Source organism: Chionomys nivalis, chromosome 1 (genome assembly GCF_950005125.1).
Source record: "Chionomys nivalis chromosome 1, mChiNiv1.1, whole genome shotgun sequence".
NCBI classification, from domain to species: Eukaryota; Metazoa; Chordata; class Mammalia; order Rodentia; family Cricetidae; genus Chionomys; species Chionomys nivalis.
This window is the reverse complement of record NC_080086.1, coordinates 64,653,431-64,671,880: the sequence shown is the minus strand read 5'-3', so window position 1 is coordinate 64,671,880 and position 18,450 is coordinate 64,653,431. Positions and strand designations below refer to the sequence as shown.

At 47.7% G+C, this 18,450-nt stretch overlaps 1 protein-coding gene across 1 annotated transcript in view; it reads left to right on the top strand.

Annotated features, from left to right (window-relative positions):
- Tgfa (transforming growth factor alpha) overlaps window positions 1-18,450 on the top strand; it is a 90,645-nt gene that overhangs the window by 35,600 nt on the left and 36,595 nt on the right. The gene's annotated exons all lie outside the window — the stretch shown is intronic.

Genomic DNA, 18,450 nt, shown 5'->3' with positions numbered 1-18,450 from the left:
CTCCCCACAACCGCCCGCCTATCTCCCCTGTTTCTCAGTACTTCTGAGAGTTGGGAGACAAAGCCCTCACCGTCTCAATGTCCAAGGGAAGACCCTTCTGTTTCACGGGCGCTCCTAGCTAGTCGCTTCTGTTTGTACACGGTAATGGTTGTCTTAGTGATTTTGATTCCTGCTTTTCCTGTGTGTTGGGACACAGGAGTGTGCATTTATTAGGTACTCTGTTTGTGTGACAGGCACTTACCCACTAAGCCATCTGGCAAGTACCAGATGCCATAGCAACATTTACAGCCTGGCCTTGAGGGAACTTGGACGTGAGGCCAGGCGGGAGTCACCACTTGTTCTGGTACCTGATGGAAGTGCCTCCAGGCCGTCCATGAGGCTGAGATGCTGGCGTGTGGCCCTGCCTTGCACTCTTCTAAAGCAAACTGTGCACCTGAAGCATGCAGGCTTCAGGGCTGGGTCAGCCCCGCCAGCTACTGAGCCACTCGGTTGACACAGGTTGGGATGGTGGCGAATGCTGAGGTGGCTGTCAGTGGGAAGGATGCTCTTGACTGTGGTACCCCTTCAAGTCTATTCACACAGACAAAGAGAGTCTGGTGACATGAGTCTGCTCCCTCTGAGCCCTGGAGTGGCTCCTGAGCCTCTTCGAGGTGCTGTAGGCTCCCTTGGCAGACCTGATCATTCATCCAGAGAATGACAGACTAGCCCCCATCTGATGCCCCAGTTTCCACTTTTCCTTCTGGATTTCCTTCTGAGGGAATGTGCCCAACCCTTCTTACACAGAGGCCCCCAAAGCAAGTCGACCGCCTGCTATGCTGCCTGGACTCTAGCACCCGTGGAGGCTCAAGATGGCAGGCCAGAAGAGAGGCCACACTGCATTGTACAGAAGGCCCCAAACAACATCCCCTCTGGGGACAAGGGAGGTGGCTACCTGTCTGACCGCTGGCTGCTCTCAAATGGCTGAATGCTGGTTCTCTTTAGTTTTACACACTCTAGAGCCTGGGTCCTGGGACTCAGGAGAAGAGGCCAGGAGTCAATTTCAAACAGTGGTGACTATGTCGTGGTCACCTCTGCAAAGGCCAAGGTTGGGTGACAAAGTAGGGCTTGCCTGTCTCCCTTTCTCTTCTTTGCGGTGACCTCATCTATAGGACTGCTTGGTTTGTCCCACCCCTCTCTGCCATCCCCAGGACTGAAATTCTGCGGTGGGGGTGGCTCAAATGTGCCTGTGCACGTTCAGGTACATGTGTGCATAGGTGTGCATTTGTTCATATGCTCGTAGAGGCCAGACGGCAGCTTTGGACCTCATCCTTTGAAACATTGTCCGTCTTTTCTGAGATAGGGTCTCTCAGTGGTTAGGAGCATCCCGGTTAGGCTAGACTGGCTGGCCAGCGAGCCCCAGTGATCCTCCTGCCTCTGCCCCTGAGCATTGGATTAAAAGCACTCAGCAGCCTCCTTCTTTTTAGCATGGGTTCCAGGGATTGAACTCAGATCTTCATGCTTAGACGTAGGCACTCATTGGCTGAGCTTCTCCCCAGCCCTCGGTGTTAATTTGGGATTATTTTGGTATTTTCTTACATTGCCTGATACGTGTATTTTTTTCTTTAGTTATTATGTTGGTGTTTTCTTATGTTACCTGATTCAGGTATATTTTTTCAGGTGAACTCTGTTTTAGAAATTTTATTTATTTACATGCTAAGTGACTTCAAAATCTAAGTTTTCCTCCCTGGGTATTAGTGGACTTGTATACTGAATTCCACAAGCATCTGATAGGTGTTAGGATGAGGAATTTCAGGATTTTAGCAAATGGGCCCAGCTCTGCACTTTGTTGATCGGAACCAGAAGCCAATGGATCTACATTTGATTTAATACATCCCTGAGGGACAAGGGCCTCTGGCAGACCTAGGGAAAGCCCCAGTATTACAGAGCATTGTGGAGAGAAAATTGGAGGCTCCAAGTGCCATCAAGGGTGGGACCCCAGTTCAGCAGAACACAGGGTTTGTCCTTTTTCTTTTCTTCTTCTTCTTTTTTGGAGGAAGCATCCATGCCGTTAGAGCAGTTGCCTTTGGCCTTTCTTGGTAAGATCTCATTTTGCTACTTTCTCTTAGATCCCCAAATACGGAGGGCAGAGGGTGGCAGAGGTGTGGGAAACTAAGTTTCATCAGTAAAGGCTTCACTGGCATTTACTCTGGGTGGAACAGCGGAGAATATGGGGCCTTGGAGAGGAGGCCAGGATCCTGTGTGGGGCCCACTGGGTTTTAGACTTTCCAAGTCCTGAGCAGGTTAGTCCTCAAGTGTTTGCTTAGATTAGTTTCACATCTGTGGGACCGGGCTGAGTGATGGCCTGAGAATCTCCACGTGGCTGTCCTGGTGGACGCAGAGAGGCCTTGGAGGGCTCCTGAGGATGCCTTCAGGCTGTAGGGAGCATTGCAGTCAGTGATCACATCATAAGGCCTGCCCTGAGCTGGGTCGAGAAGTGGTGCTGAGATTGCCTAGCTGATTCACCCTCCATGTCCACAGGTTCTGTGTTGTTTGATGTTTTATTCTTTGGGCTTTTTAAAGGGCCCACCACCCAGCTCCCAAATAAATCACACACGGAGCGTATTCTTAGTTAGGAATGACCGACCTTAACTTGACTTGTTTCTTGCCAGCTTTTCTTAAATTATCTTGACTACCTTTTGCCTCTGGGCTTTTTCCTTTTCTTCTTTCTGTGTGTCTTGCTTTCACTCTTACTCTGTGGCTGGCCTGCTGGTTGGGTGGCTGGCACCTAGTGTACTCCTCTCCCTGTTCTTTAGCTCCTTCTCCTCGTTGTTTCTCTGTCTATTCATTCTCTCTGCCTGCCAGCCCCACCCATCCTTGCTCCTGCCTTGTTCTTGGCCGTTCAGCTCTTTATTAGACCATCAGGTGTTTTAGACAGGCAAAGAATCACAGCTTCACAGAATTAAACAAATGCAGCATAAACAAAAACAATACATCTTTACATCATTAAACAAATGTTCCACAGCATAAAGAACAATATTAAAATAATACAAAATAATAGTAAAATGATATTCCCCAACAGTTATGCATCTTAAAAGCCAAAGGATAAATGACTCAAAAATACCTGGAAAAATGGTAAAAAACTGAATATGTATAGACTTGCTTCCCCAAGGAGTCTACAAAAACAACAACAATATGGCTGCTATTTATACATTATTTTGCATATTATAGTAATGCAGAGGTAATTTTAAATGCACAGGAGGGGCTAGGGAAATGGCTTGGTGGAACTGTGAAGATCAGAGTTCAAATCCTCAGAACCCACATATAAAATAGACAGGCATGGTGGTTTCCTGTAACTTCCAGTAGGGGAAGACAGCTGATTCCTGGGGCAAGCTAGCTAGACTAGCTGAAAAAGTGAGAGACCCTGCCCCAATAAATACAGTGAAGAACAGTCCAGGAAGACAGCTGATGTCAACTTTGGACCTGCACACACACACACACACACACACACACGTACACACACATGTGTGCAGAAAAAACAAACCTAAAAAATGTGTGGGAACATGAGTGTAGTTTCAGTGTACACTCTACACTATTTCCTGGAAGGACTTGAGCATCTGTGGTTTCAGTACGGATTGGTCCTTCCTGGGTACAGAGGGATAGCTGCATTTGATTCTCTTAGGATGCTGCATCTCAAGGATGCTCTTGTACCTTCAGAGTCTAACCGTCTGGTTGTTAAAATCCTACAAAGAATCGAAGATCTCTGCCTGGCCCTCCAGGAGCCCACACAACAGGTGACGACACAGTCTGTGGCCTTTCTTGAGAGTGTCACTGGCTGCTCAGTGTGTCACTTAGACCATAAACTGCCGCAGAAGTGAAATCAATGTTCTGAAATGTGGAGCATAAACTTTTATCCTCGTCGGTTGTCTGTTTATAAAACATCGTCTGGAGGCAGATGAGGGCGTCGGCATTCACATCCTAGAACTCGGCTACGCCCTCCTCGGAAGAGCTCCCACCTATATTCAAAAGGCACTCGCTCTTCAGTGCCCCCTTTAAAAAGGACAGAATGCACGCAGACACAAAGCTATCAGGCAGCTGCTTGCCTCACCCTCAGCAATGCTACACTCTCCCAGGCCGCTCATCTGGTTCTTTTCTCGTGAGACTCACTGTAAAGACCCAGAAGGTGTGGTGAGGGCCCCTCTGGGTTCCTGCCTGCTTGCACGCTCCTCAGAGTGACTGCGCCCCAGATTCCTCCTCTTTCACCTTTGGCCAGTGTCTGTGGACACATCCCTGGCCTCTCAGCGTGTTTGTCGGTTTGTTCAATTTAGTGTTGGGAAGACTATTCAAATATGATAAACACAGACGCTTCACCGTGGGGTTCTTCGTAGAGCATGCCACCATTCCCACTCGCTTGGGGAGATCGTAGCCAGGTCAGGCATCACTGGGGACTGTAGACTCCAGTCTGTTGAGATGAGAGTCCAGGCTGGGCTAAACAGAAGGAGGGCATGTCGGATGAGAGGGGAAAGCCTTTGAAGCCTTTGCTTGTTTACACAGCCAGCCAGTCAGGGCTTTCCTCATGGCTCACCTCCTTTAACCAAAGCTTTTCAGAACTTCAAACTGCTTCCCCGTTCCATTGTCTACAGTTTTCCCACATGTGAAGCTGAAGCCATTCTAAAATTAGAAGGCTCACGTGTTTGAGCCAGGTACATGGTTCACCTGTTTTAAACCTGCGTCTCACACAAGAGGTTTGCTGTGCCGAGTTCGGGAGGAAACCCCACACACCTGTGAGTGGTTGCCTAGTGCTCGCATAGAGAAGCAGCGGGATGGAATGAGAGTCTTCCTGCCTTCCAGGGTGTGGCCTTGATGTCATGTACTTCCTCATTTTACCTGAGACTTATATGTCTATGTGTGGCAGACATGCCTGTACAGGTGTGTGTTTGTACACATTGATACTGGAGGCTGACTGACATAACTTCAATTGCTTGCCACCCTTCCCCCCCTTTTAGATTTTTCTCTCAATTTACAGTCACGGGTTTGTGCCTGCCTATGTTTGTTTACTGGGTGGGCATAGGAGTTATCAGAAGGCAGAAGAGGTGTCAGTCCCCTGGATCTGGAGTTACATGTGATCGTGAAGCCACCATGTGGGTGCTGGGCACTGAACCCCAACTTTAACCCCAGTCCTCTACAAGACTGTAAGCATTCTTAACTGCTAAGCCATCCACCATATTTTTGAGAGAGAGTCTCTCACTGAGCCGAGAGCTTGTGGATACAGCTAGATTGACTGGCGGAAAGTACCAGGGCCCTTCCTGTCCCTGCCTCCCCAGTGCTGGGATCGCAGGTTTGTGCCTTTGCACCTGGCTTTTCGCAAGGGCGCTGAGATCGGGACCCGGGTCACCATTATTTCACAGCAAACACTTTACCAGCTGAGCCATCTCCCGGCCCCTCCCTGTTAGTTTTTGCAAAGGAAATTGTGCTATGCCTGTTGCTTTTCAAACAGGCTTCTCTGGGAAAAAAAAAATATGGAGAAGGGTTGTTCCCCAGACTCTGTCTCAGAGACACTTACAGAGCCCTAAACTCTCCTTGTACCTTGATTTCGTATCATCAAAATAAAGGAATGGAATCACGTCGGTGACTTTCAAACCACAGGTCACAGAATAGCTTTAGTAGGGGCATGAACAAACTTCAAAGGCATTCATGAACTCCCTAGAGGTATCAAGACACAGGGGAAGGACTCGAGTGTCAATCCTTGTCTGAGACAGGGTCTCTTTGCTTTTTTTCCCTGCTGTGTGCCAGGCTAAGAGGCCTGTGCGCTTTCAAGGATTCTCCTGTCTCCGCCTCCCATTTGCCCCACGTGGGAGCAGGACAGCAGATCACTTATGACATGCTCACCTTCATCAGGCCTGTCCAAAACCCCGTACCTACAAGAACAGTAGCTCTCCTTCCGTGCAGATATTTCATTAATTTCCATAATATATAATTAACTTACGCAAATACAATAATGAGTACAACTGACATGAACAGGTTTGAGCACAAACACAATGGCCAGTGGTAAACATATAATCTAGCTGGTAAGAACAGAAATAGGCTGTCAACTATAGAAGCCGCCTACCTGAGCTGGTGCTGGCTGAGGGCTTTGATCCAGTGGTGCCAGGAGACGAAGGGGAATGCTTGGCACTGGGTGTGCTAAGGGCGTGGTTTAGTAGAGCTGGGGAGGGCAGCCATCATCTTTGGAGGAAGCAAAGCAAGTGATAAGATGCATAGAATTTTAGAATCTAGGGCTGCAGAAGCCTTACTATGTTGTTTTTAGTGTTTAACATTTATTTCCCACACACTGTTGAGAACATTCTGTGGACCAGGCATTGTATGCAGCCCTGAAGAGAACTAAGTGTATGTCCCGCCAGAGAAGGGCATCAGATCAGCCAGGTTGAGATCATGATTGGTCTGGTCTGGTCTGGTTTTTAGAGACAGGGTCACGTACAGCCCAAATCGGCCTTGACCTTTGATTGGATCTGTAGTCGAGAGTGGCCTTGAACTCTCGATCCTTCTGCCTCCACCACCCCAGAGCTGGGATTGCGGGGATGTGCCCTCACGCCTGGCTGATGATAAATGTGGCATCCCAAACACAGACAAAGCTGGGACATGCCATGATAGACTTCTCTGAAGAAAGCCACACTTGTAAACTCTGGAGACTCCGTGTTCTTAACTTAGGTTCCCAAGTGAATAGTTGTCACCCATTGCAGTCAGTTACACATTGCTAAACTGGGGTGCCCAGCTGGCTTCCCTCTGATTGGCATCTCTTCCCAGTAGCGGCCAGACATAGCCAAGGAGAGCGTCTCTCTCTCTCTCTCTCTCTCTCTCTCTCTCTCTCTCTCTCTCTCTCTCTCTCTCTCTCTCTCTCTCTCTCAGCAGTCCTGCCAAAAATAGAGCCCAGGTCCTACTCCTACAAAAACATCACCTTCCCTCCGTCCTCCTGTGCAAAATGTGGCTACTTAGAAAGAATTGGCTCCAGAGTTCTGTTGGGAAAGTACTGAGTACCCCAGTTGGCCCAAGGAACACAGGTACCAAGACACATGCAGAGGTCACACATGGACTGGGCCATTACTCTATCTTACATGAAGAACATCCTAAGGCCAGCCATCCTGTGTCTGCCTTAGTGAAGTCCAAAGAAGAATCTGATTGCCTTGATACTTTGGAGCTTTCGAAGCAGGAGAGGGTGAAAGGGCCAGAAGGCAGTGAGACCTGAGGAAGAAGGCAGATTTCCTACTTAGACCTGGAAGAGAGGAGCCTGGCATCCCAGGTCCAAAATGCCCTGGGAACTATTATACAAAACATGTTTGCTGCGCAATTTGCTGCCTTCCAGGCCCTGATGTCAATTGGACACAGCCTAGAATTGCCTGAAACTAACTTCAACGGGGCAATTGTCTTTATTAGGCTGGTCTGTGGGCATGTTTGTGAGGGCTTGGTTTGACTATTAATTGACATAGGAGGGCCCAGACTGCTGCAGACAGCACCATACCTAGGCCAGTGGTCCCGGGGTATATAAGAAAACTAGCTAAGCGTGACTCTGAGCCAGTCAGCAAGCAGGGTTCCTCCATGACCTCAGCTTCCTGTTCCTGTTTGCCTTCCCGCCCTGACTTCCCCCAATGATGGATTGTGATCTGGAAGTACATGACTGAGTAAGCCCTTTCTTTCTTCAAGACCTTCTGCTCCACTGGAGACAGACATCATGGATTACTGCTGAGCTGACACATTTTCGAGAATGATAGTAGAGTTTGGGACATTTCATGTATATGTTACAGGATGGCTGCATGGATTGCCAAAAGGTGTGCAAGCCAGTGTGACCTTTATGATATTGGCAGATTGTGACAGGGTCTTCCTATGTAGCCCAGGCTGTGTCTTGAGAGCAGCTCAGTGTTAGCCCGTAAGTATTAACTTTAACATAGTTCACACCCTACCATCCCATTGTGGCTCTTCTATATAAAAACAATGAGAGGTTAGGTTGTTCACTGGAGTGAAAGGAGTCTTTGAACGTCCAGAAAGGGAAGCAGTTCCAGAACAGGTGGGCAGAGGGATTGTAGGTGCTCCCTCAAAGCTGTCCAGGCGAGGGGATGGAGAGATGATTCTGGTCGAGAGCACTGCCCTTCAGAGAATCTGAGTTCAAGTCTAATACCCATGCGGCAGCTCGGAAACCCCAGTAACTTTAGTCCCAGGGCTCCCACACCCTCCTCTCCCCTCTGAGGGTACTGCATGCTTGCGGTGCACTTACATGCCCGTAAAACACCTGTACGCATTCATTTTTAAATTTTTATTTGTGTTAATGAGCCAGGCATGGTGATTCATGCCTGCGATTCCAGCCCTCGGGAAGCTGAGGCAGAACTTTGAGGTCAGCCTGGGCTACAAAAGAAATCCTGTCATGAAAAGAAATTAGGCGAAGTCTTGTGTATCCCAGGCTAGCCTCGAACTCACTTATATAGCTGAGGATGACCTTGACGTTATGGTTTTCCTGCCTCCACCTGCCAAATTCCAGGGTTACAAATATGCTTTTAAAAATTCTTTTGATGAAGAAATGAAATGTGCAATGAGAAAGGAAGACACGCATGATGTTCATGTAGAAAAAAATGAAATTGAAAATCTATCTAGATTTACAAATGATAGGAGCAGATGTGAAAGTCAAGGGTGAGCAAGTTTACAGCAATCATGTCCAGTTGATGAGCTTGTCACTCCCTTCGTCCTGGGTGTCTAGCAGCTCCGGTGATCACGGAGCCTGGTCCAGCTGTGCTGTCTCCAAGCACACCCCCACTAGTATTGGTCAAGAGCCTCTGCCCTGTGCCCTGAACCCTACCCGCCCCCAGGTTCCAGTCCCATACAGCCCTCCCGGTGGCCTTGGCATCCAGCTGAGTGGCTCCTCACCAGTTCACCTTCATGGCCCTGTGGATCCCATGTCACAGTCCTCTTTTAGAACCCAAATGTGGGGGTTCCTAGGTCCTGACGGTTCAGCTTGAGTTTTTTGCTTTGCAACGTCTTGTGCTCAGTAGCGGTGAATAAGTCGCACAGAACACTTAGCATTTCTTAAGAATCTGGCTTATTACGTGGATGCTCAAGGACAACTCTGTAGAACTTGCTCTCGATGATTACCTCTGCACAGGACCCCGGGGACAAACTCCAATCCTCAGGCTTGCCTGGCAAGCTCCTTAGCAGCTGAGCCATTTCACCCACCCCCAGGTCCTCGGTACAGTGTTATCAGGTGGGCCCTGTGTTAGATGACTTTCCTAGCGCTGGGCTAATGAAGGCAAGAGATCGGGGTACATTCAAGCTCAGGCGGTTGGCAGCGTGGTCCATTAAAAAACTTCTCTTTCCTGTGTGTGTCGTCCACCTCATTGCAAGGGGAGGAGTCATACCCTGGAAACGTCTCCCTTTTAACAGAAAAGTGGAAGACGTCCCCAACCCTAGGGACATCTCTCATCCATGAAGACAGACTGAGGAGAACCGGGAGAAGCTGAGGGTGGCGTAGCCTCCCTGTGCCAGCTCCTTCCTTGGTGGAGTTCTCCAGGGCTGAAAGGATGAGGCTTTTGCTCTGTGTGTGCACTGGAAGGGTTCCTCCCACATTGTCCCTTGCCACCCACTGCTGTTCTCCATGCTTTGTGTCGTTGCTGGAGAAGCAGGTCCTATGAAGCAAGACCGTCTTTATGAGGCTATTTTTCCCCTTGCCGTTGAGTGCTGAGGCTGTGGCTCTGCCCCTTCAGTGCTTTGACAGGCGTCTCACTGAGTTCCCACAGCATGGGGCCTGTGCATCTGGGTTCTCAGGCTTCAGTCACATTTTGCTAGAGCTTGGTGGGGCTGAGCAGCATTTGCTCTTAAAAGCTAAGATGGTCCTACCTTTGAGTGACAGTGCCCCATCCCTGGAGCCCTTGCTTCTCTTCAGCTGAATTCTGGAATGAGGCAGGTCTGAGTCTGAAGTGAACTAGAGCCGTCACCTCAAAGTCCCCTCTCCGTTGGCCTTTTGGGGATGGTGGGAAGTACTCAGTGGTTTTGAGGCAGGATGGTAGCTTTGTTTCCTGGGGTCTCAAGCTGGAGTCCCCACTTCTAAGCTGTGGAGGCTCGGATCGTGCAGTTCATGGATTCATCCTGAATCTAGGGTCTTCTCTTGAAAGTCATAGCCCAGCTCCCAGATGTTTCATGCATCTAACCCTTTTGTGACCAGTTCCTTTGGCTAAAGTGTTTCTTGAATTCATGAGCCTAGGAGAAAGGGGGTGAGATGGAGCAGAGCGGAGGCCCTGGACAGCATCCTTGCAACCCGAGCCAAAGAGGACATCTTTTCCTTCTCTTTTGTCACCCAGCTGCTCATAGCAGCCCTTTCTTCGGTCCTTCTCTCATCTCTACCCGAGGGGCTTGGGTTGTGGCAAGAACCCCTCTGCACCTTGCACCTTGCCCAGTAGATCTAGGAAGACGTTTGAGGTCTCAGAAAGGGAAGGTGTCACATGTCACTCCAAAATCTGCCACAAACAAATCTTCCCGATACTGTAACAGGCTATGACATGCCTCTATAAAAGTCCGGTATCTTCTATTAAAGTCAGTTTTCAGCACACTTTGCAACCAACACCCAGTTAAATAAAAGCCGACCAGAGAAGGCAGAATTCTGAGGCCTGGCCACAGGGGCCACTGTGGGCAGCTTCTGTCTCAACCCTGGGTCAGTACTTCATTCTCTCTCTCTCTCTCTCTCTCTCTCTCTCTCTCTCTCTCTCTTTCTTCCTATCTCTCGCTCTCTCTTTCTCTTTCTCAACAGGGTTTCACTCTGTAGCTCAGAATGGCCTGGAACCCATATGTAGCCTAGGCTGACTTTGAATTTGTAGCAATCCTCCTCCCTCAGCAAAAATCTAATTTTAATATCAAAAGCATGAACCCTACAGATAGTAGCTTGGCCTTTATTAATTACATCTTATTGAATCAATATATATAATTGCCAAAGCTACCATGAGAGTTCAACATGTCACAATGAACTTGTGTTTCTTGTGTGTGTTAAACTCATGTAGTTTCAATGTGAGCTGACAGACTGTATTTGCTACAAGCTGGGTATTGGTCTGTCTAGACCATTTAATTTCTGTAACTCAAAGGAGGTAATTTTAGCAGCCACATCTTACACTTGGTAAAACTGAGGCACAGAAAGTTATAAAGCCTTCCCAAGGTCACTAGAAAGTGGGAGATGTGGAAATCAAACCCAGATGATAATGGAATACAGGGTTCTGAGTACCCTACCTCTGGGATTTTTAACCTTTGCTTACACACACACACACACACACACAATAAATGCATCTAAAAATATAATAAAAATTAAAATTATTTATCGTAACACAAGTTCTCCTTGGCAGAATCTCCTTGCAGGTCCTGATGAGACACTGTCAGGGGACCTGTAAACATTGGTGACCCTGAAGATGGCACAGTCAGTTGTCAGGGATAAAAGCAGTGCTCTCTTGGCTCTGCTTTAATGTGTGCAATGTCTCTGTCTGCTGGTCATCTCGGGTGACCACAGTCCAGGAAGTTTCTAGGTCAGCAGGATAGAAAATCAAACCTCCTCATCGTCTCCCGCTGACTCGGCGAAAAGATGTCTGAGTGGGGAAATCACTCACGTTTGACAGCGCTGTGCGTAGAACCCGCAGGCCTGCCTAGTAAACGACTTTTTAAAGGCCTAAGTGGCATAGCTTTAATGAGTGTCCATCCCCAGAACCCGTATGTCTTCCTCTGTCTGTCTGTCTGTCGTTCAGCCTAGACCAGCGCAGGTCCTGTGGGGGTCTCTTCCTGTGAGTGTGACAGTCATGTCAGGAGACTCGTGCAAAGTGGGTGAGCCTTGACAATCACTGAGTTTTAAGATAGAGTCATTTGTGTGTGTGTGGCTGTGTAGTGCTGGGGACCAAATCCCGGGCCTTGGGCGAGGCAGCCAAGCACTCTACTGCTGAGCTAGGGAATCACAGCCCCACCCCCAAGCCACTCCCTCCTCCTCCTCTTTCAAAGATGGGCATTATTTAGAATCTGGCTCAGGCCAGGCTTTAATCCCAGCACTCAAGTGGCAGAAGCAGGCCTGAGGATCTGAGCCAGCCTGGTCTACATAGTAAGTTCCAAGCCTGTCAAAGTCACAGAGAACTCAAAGAAGAAGAAGAAAATAGTTCAGTTTGTTCTGTCTCAAAGAAGAACAAGAATGTAGCTCAATCAATGCTTTCTTTTTAAGTAAGAGTGTCTCCCCTTACCCACTCCCCCATGGCCCAGGTCATACGTGTGAGTCTTCCTAAATAGGAGACATCTCTGAAAGGTTCCGGACAGTGTGTGGAGAAACACCCTGTCCCATATGACAGCCACACACCACTGGGGAACCCCATGCCAGCTTTCTGGAGATTCTGTCTGCACAGGAACTAGAATGCTATAGAGTATTCTAGTTTGCTGTTTGCTGCTATGATAAACACCGTGACCAAAAAGTACCTTGGGCGGGTGTCCTGGTTACTGATCTATTGATGTGAAGAGACACCATGACCAAGGCAACTCTGTAAAAAGAAAGCATCAAATGAGGACTTGCTTACAGTTTTAGAGGGTTAGTCTATGGTCCTCATGGCGGGAAACAGACCTTCCTGGTACTGAAGCAGTAGCTGGCAGAGAGAGATGAGACAGACACACACCTCCAACAAGGCCGCACCTCCTAATCTTCCCCAAACACTTCATCAACTAGGGAGCAAGCACTCAAATATATGAGCTTATGGGGGTTGTTTCCGTTCAAAACACCACCAGGAAGATGGCTTCTGAGTCTCCATCACAGTCCATCCTTGGAGGAAGTCAGGGCAGGAACCATGGCAGAAGATGCTTAGTGGCTTGTTCCCTGTGGTTTGCCCAGGCTGCCTTTTTTGTACAACCCAGAACCTGCCCAGGATGGCATTAACCACAGTAAGTCAGGCTTTCTCATATCAATGATTAACCAGGAAAATGCCTCGCAGACAAGCCCTGGTCCAGTCTGGTGGCGGCAAGTCCTCTAGAGGCTGTCTCTTCCTGAGTGACCCTAATTTGCATCAAGTTTACAAAGACTAGCATGTGAGATCAGAACTCTGTGCCTAGTGCACTGACCCCAGCAATAGGCTCCGCCCTGCCATCTCTTCCGGCGTAGTATGTGATGGGGAACGCCGGTTCCCAGAAGCAGTGACCAACCATATCCTCACACCCTCTCTGTGACATTCTGCTTCCTGTGTAGCTCAAACTAAGCCACCCACAGGTTCCAGGAATGCTACTGTCCTATAAACTGGAAATGGCCCCTAAAGCAAGTCTTGATTATAAAAAAAAAAAAAAAAAAAAAAAAAAAAATTGGCAGAGCTAATCATTAATGCTAAAATAAGCTGGTTTTAATTATTTTTTTTCTTGTGCCTAATAATTACCCTCACTGTGAGTAAATGCAGCAGCATTTATGAAGGACTTTGCGCCCTCGCTATGAACAAAGATGGTAGAAAGAGTTGCTCAGCCTGGACAGCTGGCACTGCCTTCCTGGCGACTGCTAATGGCCATGCCGACGACTCAAACTACAGAGGAATCCGTGGCCTGCCTGAAAGCTGGTGACTCTGTCACCCTGCCCTCTTACCTGGACCTCCCTTGCTTGGTTGGTCAGGGCTGGAGTGGACACACCCGAGGGGATCAGCCTCTGGAAGGTAGGAGGCAGTGGGGCCCTATTTCTGGGTGCCATATTCCCAGGCACCGTGCCTCCTGAGTGGCAGGTGTCTTAAGGCTTTTCTGGTGCTTTGCAGGGAGTTTTGGGTCAGATCTCTGTGGCTCACTTTATTGCAAACGGGATCCACGACCATGTGTGCGGTCACACCCCCATGCTCCCAGAGTGTGTGGAGATTTGCCCTCAGGCCTAGCATGCTCAGGTCTGTGATAGAGCCTGATAGGGTATGAGCCTGTCTTGATAGGTCCGTGGGTAGGGAGTATTTTGTGGGCGTTCCTTGAAGAGCAGCTGAAGGGGCTCCCACAGCACACAGCTTTCTGTCTGCTGCCTCTGAGATGGGTCCTTTCTCGCTGTTTTCTGCAGAAGAACTCAGAAGTAACAAGGAAAGTTCCAGTAGGAGCTTATTTTGGAGGGAGCTGTAGAGGTTTGCTGGAACAGGATCACAGTGATTCCTGTTGGAGAAATAATGCACTCATGTTCACCACTGGGTCTGCGCTCCACATGGACAAGGGCAGCTAGGAACACCACCCAATATAAAATGTAAACTTACTTGGAACATTATGGTAATTTTTGTGATTTTGAGAGTTTTGTGATCTAACTGTACAGTTCTCCAGCATGGACTTTATAGACAGCTAATCGTTTTCCAGAATCAAAAGGTCAGACACATCATAAAACTTTTAGTCTGGTTTTTGTAAAACAATCAAAGTGTGCCAGCCATTATCAGACGGTACAAGCAAGTACCAGACAGCAGTGATGAAGGTCTGCCCAGCACCTCAGTGTCCACATTGTGGTTCAGGGAGCTCTGCAGAACTGCTGAGACAAGGGTGATAGCCAGCCAGGTCCATGCTCACTTTACCCTGACTGGAAAGAAGTTCAGTGACCATTTTCACAAATTAAACAATCACACACCAGGAAAACACCCTTAACCCCAAAAAGTCTGTTCAAGATATGGAGAGCAGAGAAAATGGCTCAACGGGTAGTGTGCTTACCGTGTGACCATGAGGACCTGAGCTCAGATCTCCAGAGTGCCTGTTTGTGTGTATGTGTGTGTGTGTGTGTATGTGTGTGTGTGTGTGTTACAGTGCACACGTGGAGGTCAGAGGACAACCTTGGTAGTCAGTCCTTTCCTTAACCTTGTTAGAGACAGGGTCTCTTTCTACTTGATGCTGTAAATGCCCTGCTGGCTGGCCCACAAGACTCGGGGATTCTCCTGGTTCTGCCTTCCATCTTGCTGTAGAAACTCAGGGATTACAGATTCATGTTCCCTGACTTTGCCTGGCCTGTGCTCTGGAGGGAGCTTCTACGCCAGCTACTCTGTAGTTGATAGGGCAGGGAAGATGCTGCCATGGCAGATGGTGAGTTCTCTCAGTGCTTACCCCCCATCTCAGAGTCACTGGGGCATGACCAGCTCTTTCCCAAAGACATGAAACACCAATTTATCCCATGTCAGCTTATTGGGAGCAACTAGGTCTCTTCTGGGGCTTTCCATGCCGGTTTACTGATGTAACTTTCCTTGTGCAAGTGTTAAAATGTTTTAATTCCCTCAGTTTCATTGTGTCTATTATAAAATTTGATGGTGCAGATCTCTCCACGTTTAAAGGAACATTGTGTCTTTTAAAATATTTTATCTTACCCTTAAAGGTGAACTTAGTGTCGTTTTGTCAAGTTCTCCCTTATCCTGGAGGTTTTGAAAGAGTAACTGAGTCTTCCCTTGATGGCAAATGTGCTAATGAGATTAATTTTATAGCATTGTGCTTCCTCATCAAGGCAGAATTTCTGCTAAATAAATTTACCTTAAAAGGAAAGATCCATGGAATTCCACAAATAGATCTTGAGGACACCTTTTAAAGATTCTTTCCAAGTGTTCTACAGAATCTATATTTCAAATCTTTGAAGGCCGTTTATCCCAGGATGTTTTGGGAACTTTTTACCTTCTTAAATTTTTATGTATACAGCACAGCATGGTGAATTATCATCTTCAAATATGATAATTTTGAAGTGTGCATGTGTATGCTATGTTATGTGTTGTGTGTGTGAATGCAGGGGCATCAGGCCCCTGGAGCCGGAGTCACAGGTGGTTATGAGTCGCCACGTGGGTGCTGGGAACCAAACTTGGGTTCTCGGCAAGAGCAGCAAACACTCTGAACTGTTGAGCAATCTCTCCAGCTCAGCAGTTTCAGGAAATACAAGCCCAAAGTCGTACCGTAGCTCATGGCTTCTTTTCATGTTAACACAATGGAGCTTCATGCCAGGGGCAGAAACTCACCCTCCCCCAGCTCACCCTCCTCCAGCTCACCCTCCCCCAATTCACCCTCCCTCAATTCACCCTCCCTCAACTCACCCTCTCCCAATTCACCCCCCCCCCATCCTACATGGTCTTTTTTGATTACCGTGGTTTTGAAGCAACTCACCTTCATCCTGACACTGGGTACTGTTCAAGGTCCCGTCACACATAACACGATGACACAGGACAAAGAGGTGGAGAGCAGTTCATGCCACAGTGACTCTGATACAGAAGGGTAAGCATCTGAAATAAACAAGTTTAGATTTGGAATCTGAGTGACATTTTAAAGTAAATATTAGCAGATTGAAATATTTCAAAGATAGAAACATACAATTCTTCTAAGAAAATATACACGAGAGGCTGGGGACACAGTGCAGGTGGCAGAGTGCTTGCCTCACACGCACAGAGTCCTCAGCCTCAGGGCTGATCCTCAGCACCACAGAATGCAGGAGTCGCGGCACACAGCTGTGACCTCCGCACTTGGGTGGTGGAAGTTCAAGGTCATCCTGTGCCAGATGGTGAGTTTGATACCACCCTGGATCATGTGAGAACCTGTTGCAAAGATGTTTTTGTTACATCTATTTTATCATATTATGTTTGTTAAATAGTATATACATTATATATTATATGTTTATTTGTTATATATTATATACAGCATATATTAGAGATTGGGAAGTAAGACCTTTGCCTGACATTTGTGAGGCCTTGAGTTTAATCCGCAGGGCCAGGGGGAAAGAGAATATTTATGTGACAAGAAGAGCATGAGCGTGAGTCACAGTTTCCTGAGCACCATCAGAGAAGCCACTGCAGAAAACCCATAGTAACTGTCTGTCAATACTCGACCCCTAAAAGGATTCCATACTTTAAAATATGAAATATTCACTGAAAGCAATGGGAAAGTCTTGACATCCCACTAAGAGGATGATCAGACTATCTGAATGGGCACGATATAAAAGAACAAGTCCCCGGGCCAAGAAGCATACAACAGATGTCCAGGCTTGAAGCCGCCAAAGATACATAAATCTTCGTGAAGTAGTGTTGGTGCACACAGTGGGTAGAGTTGGAGACAGGCATTGTGGGTGTGTAAGCTCTGACAACTTATGATAGCAGGTTGGCAGCGTTCATCACAGGCTCGAAGGGAAGCCCTTCTCACCCACTGGCTCACCTGTAAGAATTTACCCTAAGGAAGTAAGCATTGTGAGGCTTTATGCTGACCTAGCTGGGGGCTGACAAGATGGCTCTGCAGGTGTAAGTGCTTGCTGCCAAGGCTAGCAACCTCCCCAGGTATCTTCTACCCTCCACACGTGTGCCACCACAATACATGTGCACCCTGCACACACAAAAACGATAATATGATAATAATAATTTTAAAGAGAAACTCAAAGTGCTGGGGCAATAACGGCTGCTGGGGAAGGACTGGAGTCTCCATGGGATGCCAGAGTGGACGGGCGTGGGGGCTGGAGACCCTGATGGAGGCTGAGAGCAGCTGTGTGTGAGTAGCACTGAGGCCTTTGGGGATTTATGGTTTGGAGGCTTTCCTCAGTCTTCACGCAAACTTCTCAGGTTCTTACCTTTCAAGTAACATTGAGTTTGGGGTCGGATTTCTGGAATCTGGTTTTCCCATTACAGCTTAGGCTTATGCGGTCTCAGCAGAGAGTCACGTGTTTGAATTTCTGGATTTTGCTGGGGGTGAACTGCTATCATCCACACACAAGAACTTAAGTCTCTATTCACTTCTTGCTGCTTTGCCTTTTGAAAAAGTTGTCTCGGGGCTGGAGAGAGGGCTCAGCGAAAAAGAGCACTGACTACTCTTGAAGAGGCTCAGAGTTCAGTTCCCAGCATCCACATAGCAGTTCAACCATCCCTAACTCCAGTTTCAGGGGATCCAAGGCCCTCTTCAGATCTCCACAGGCACCAAGCCCATACGTGATGCCCAAAAATACAAGCAGGCAAAACACTCATACACATAAAATAAAAATAAATAGGTATATTTTTAAAGAAGGGTCATCACAGTAGAGTAAGTCTTGGTACAGACAGCAGAGCAGAACACTTTTTATATGATGTGACAGACATCCAATGATGTCTACCCCTGGTCCCCAGAAGCTGTGACTATGCTACCTCTGTAGCCAAAGGGACTTTGCAGATAGTCTGCGAGATCTTGGAAGAGGGATTATCCCCATTAGATAAACTGATTCTAGTCTCGAGGACCCTTAAAATGGGAAAATGAGGGCAGAAGCTCAGTGGAAGATGAGGCGACAGGAGCAGAATTGCTTCTCAAGCTGAAGAACTCAGAGAGCTAGCTGAAGCGGCTGGTCACGCCTGCCTGGTCCCAGCCTCTTGACATTCTTGTCAACCTGTGGCTTTCAGGACTGTAAAACAGTACATATGTGTGCTTTCTTTCTTTCTTTCTTTTTTCTTTCTTTCTTTTTTGTATTTATTTATTTATTTTGTTTTTTCAAGACAGGGTTTCTCTGTGGCTTTGGAGCCTGTCCTGGAACTA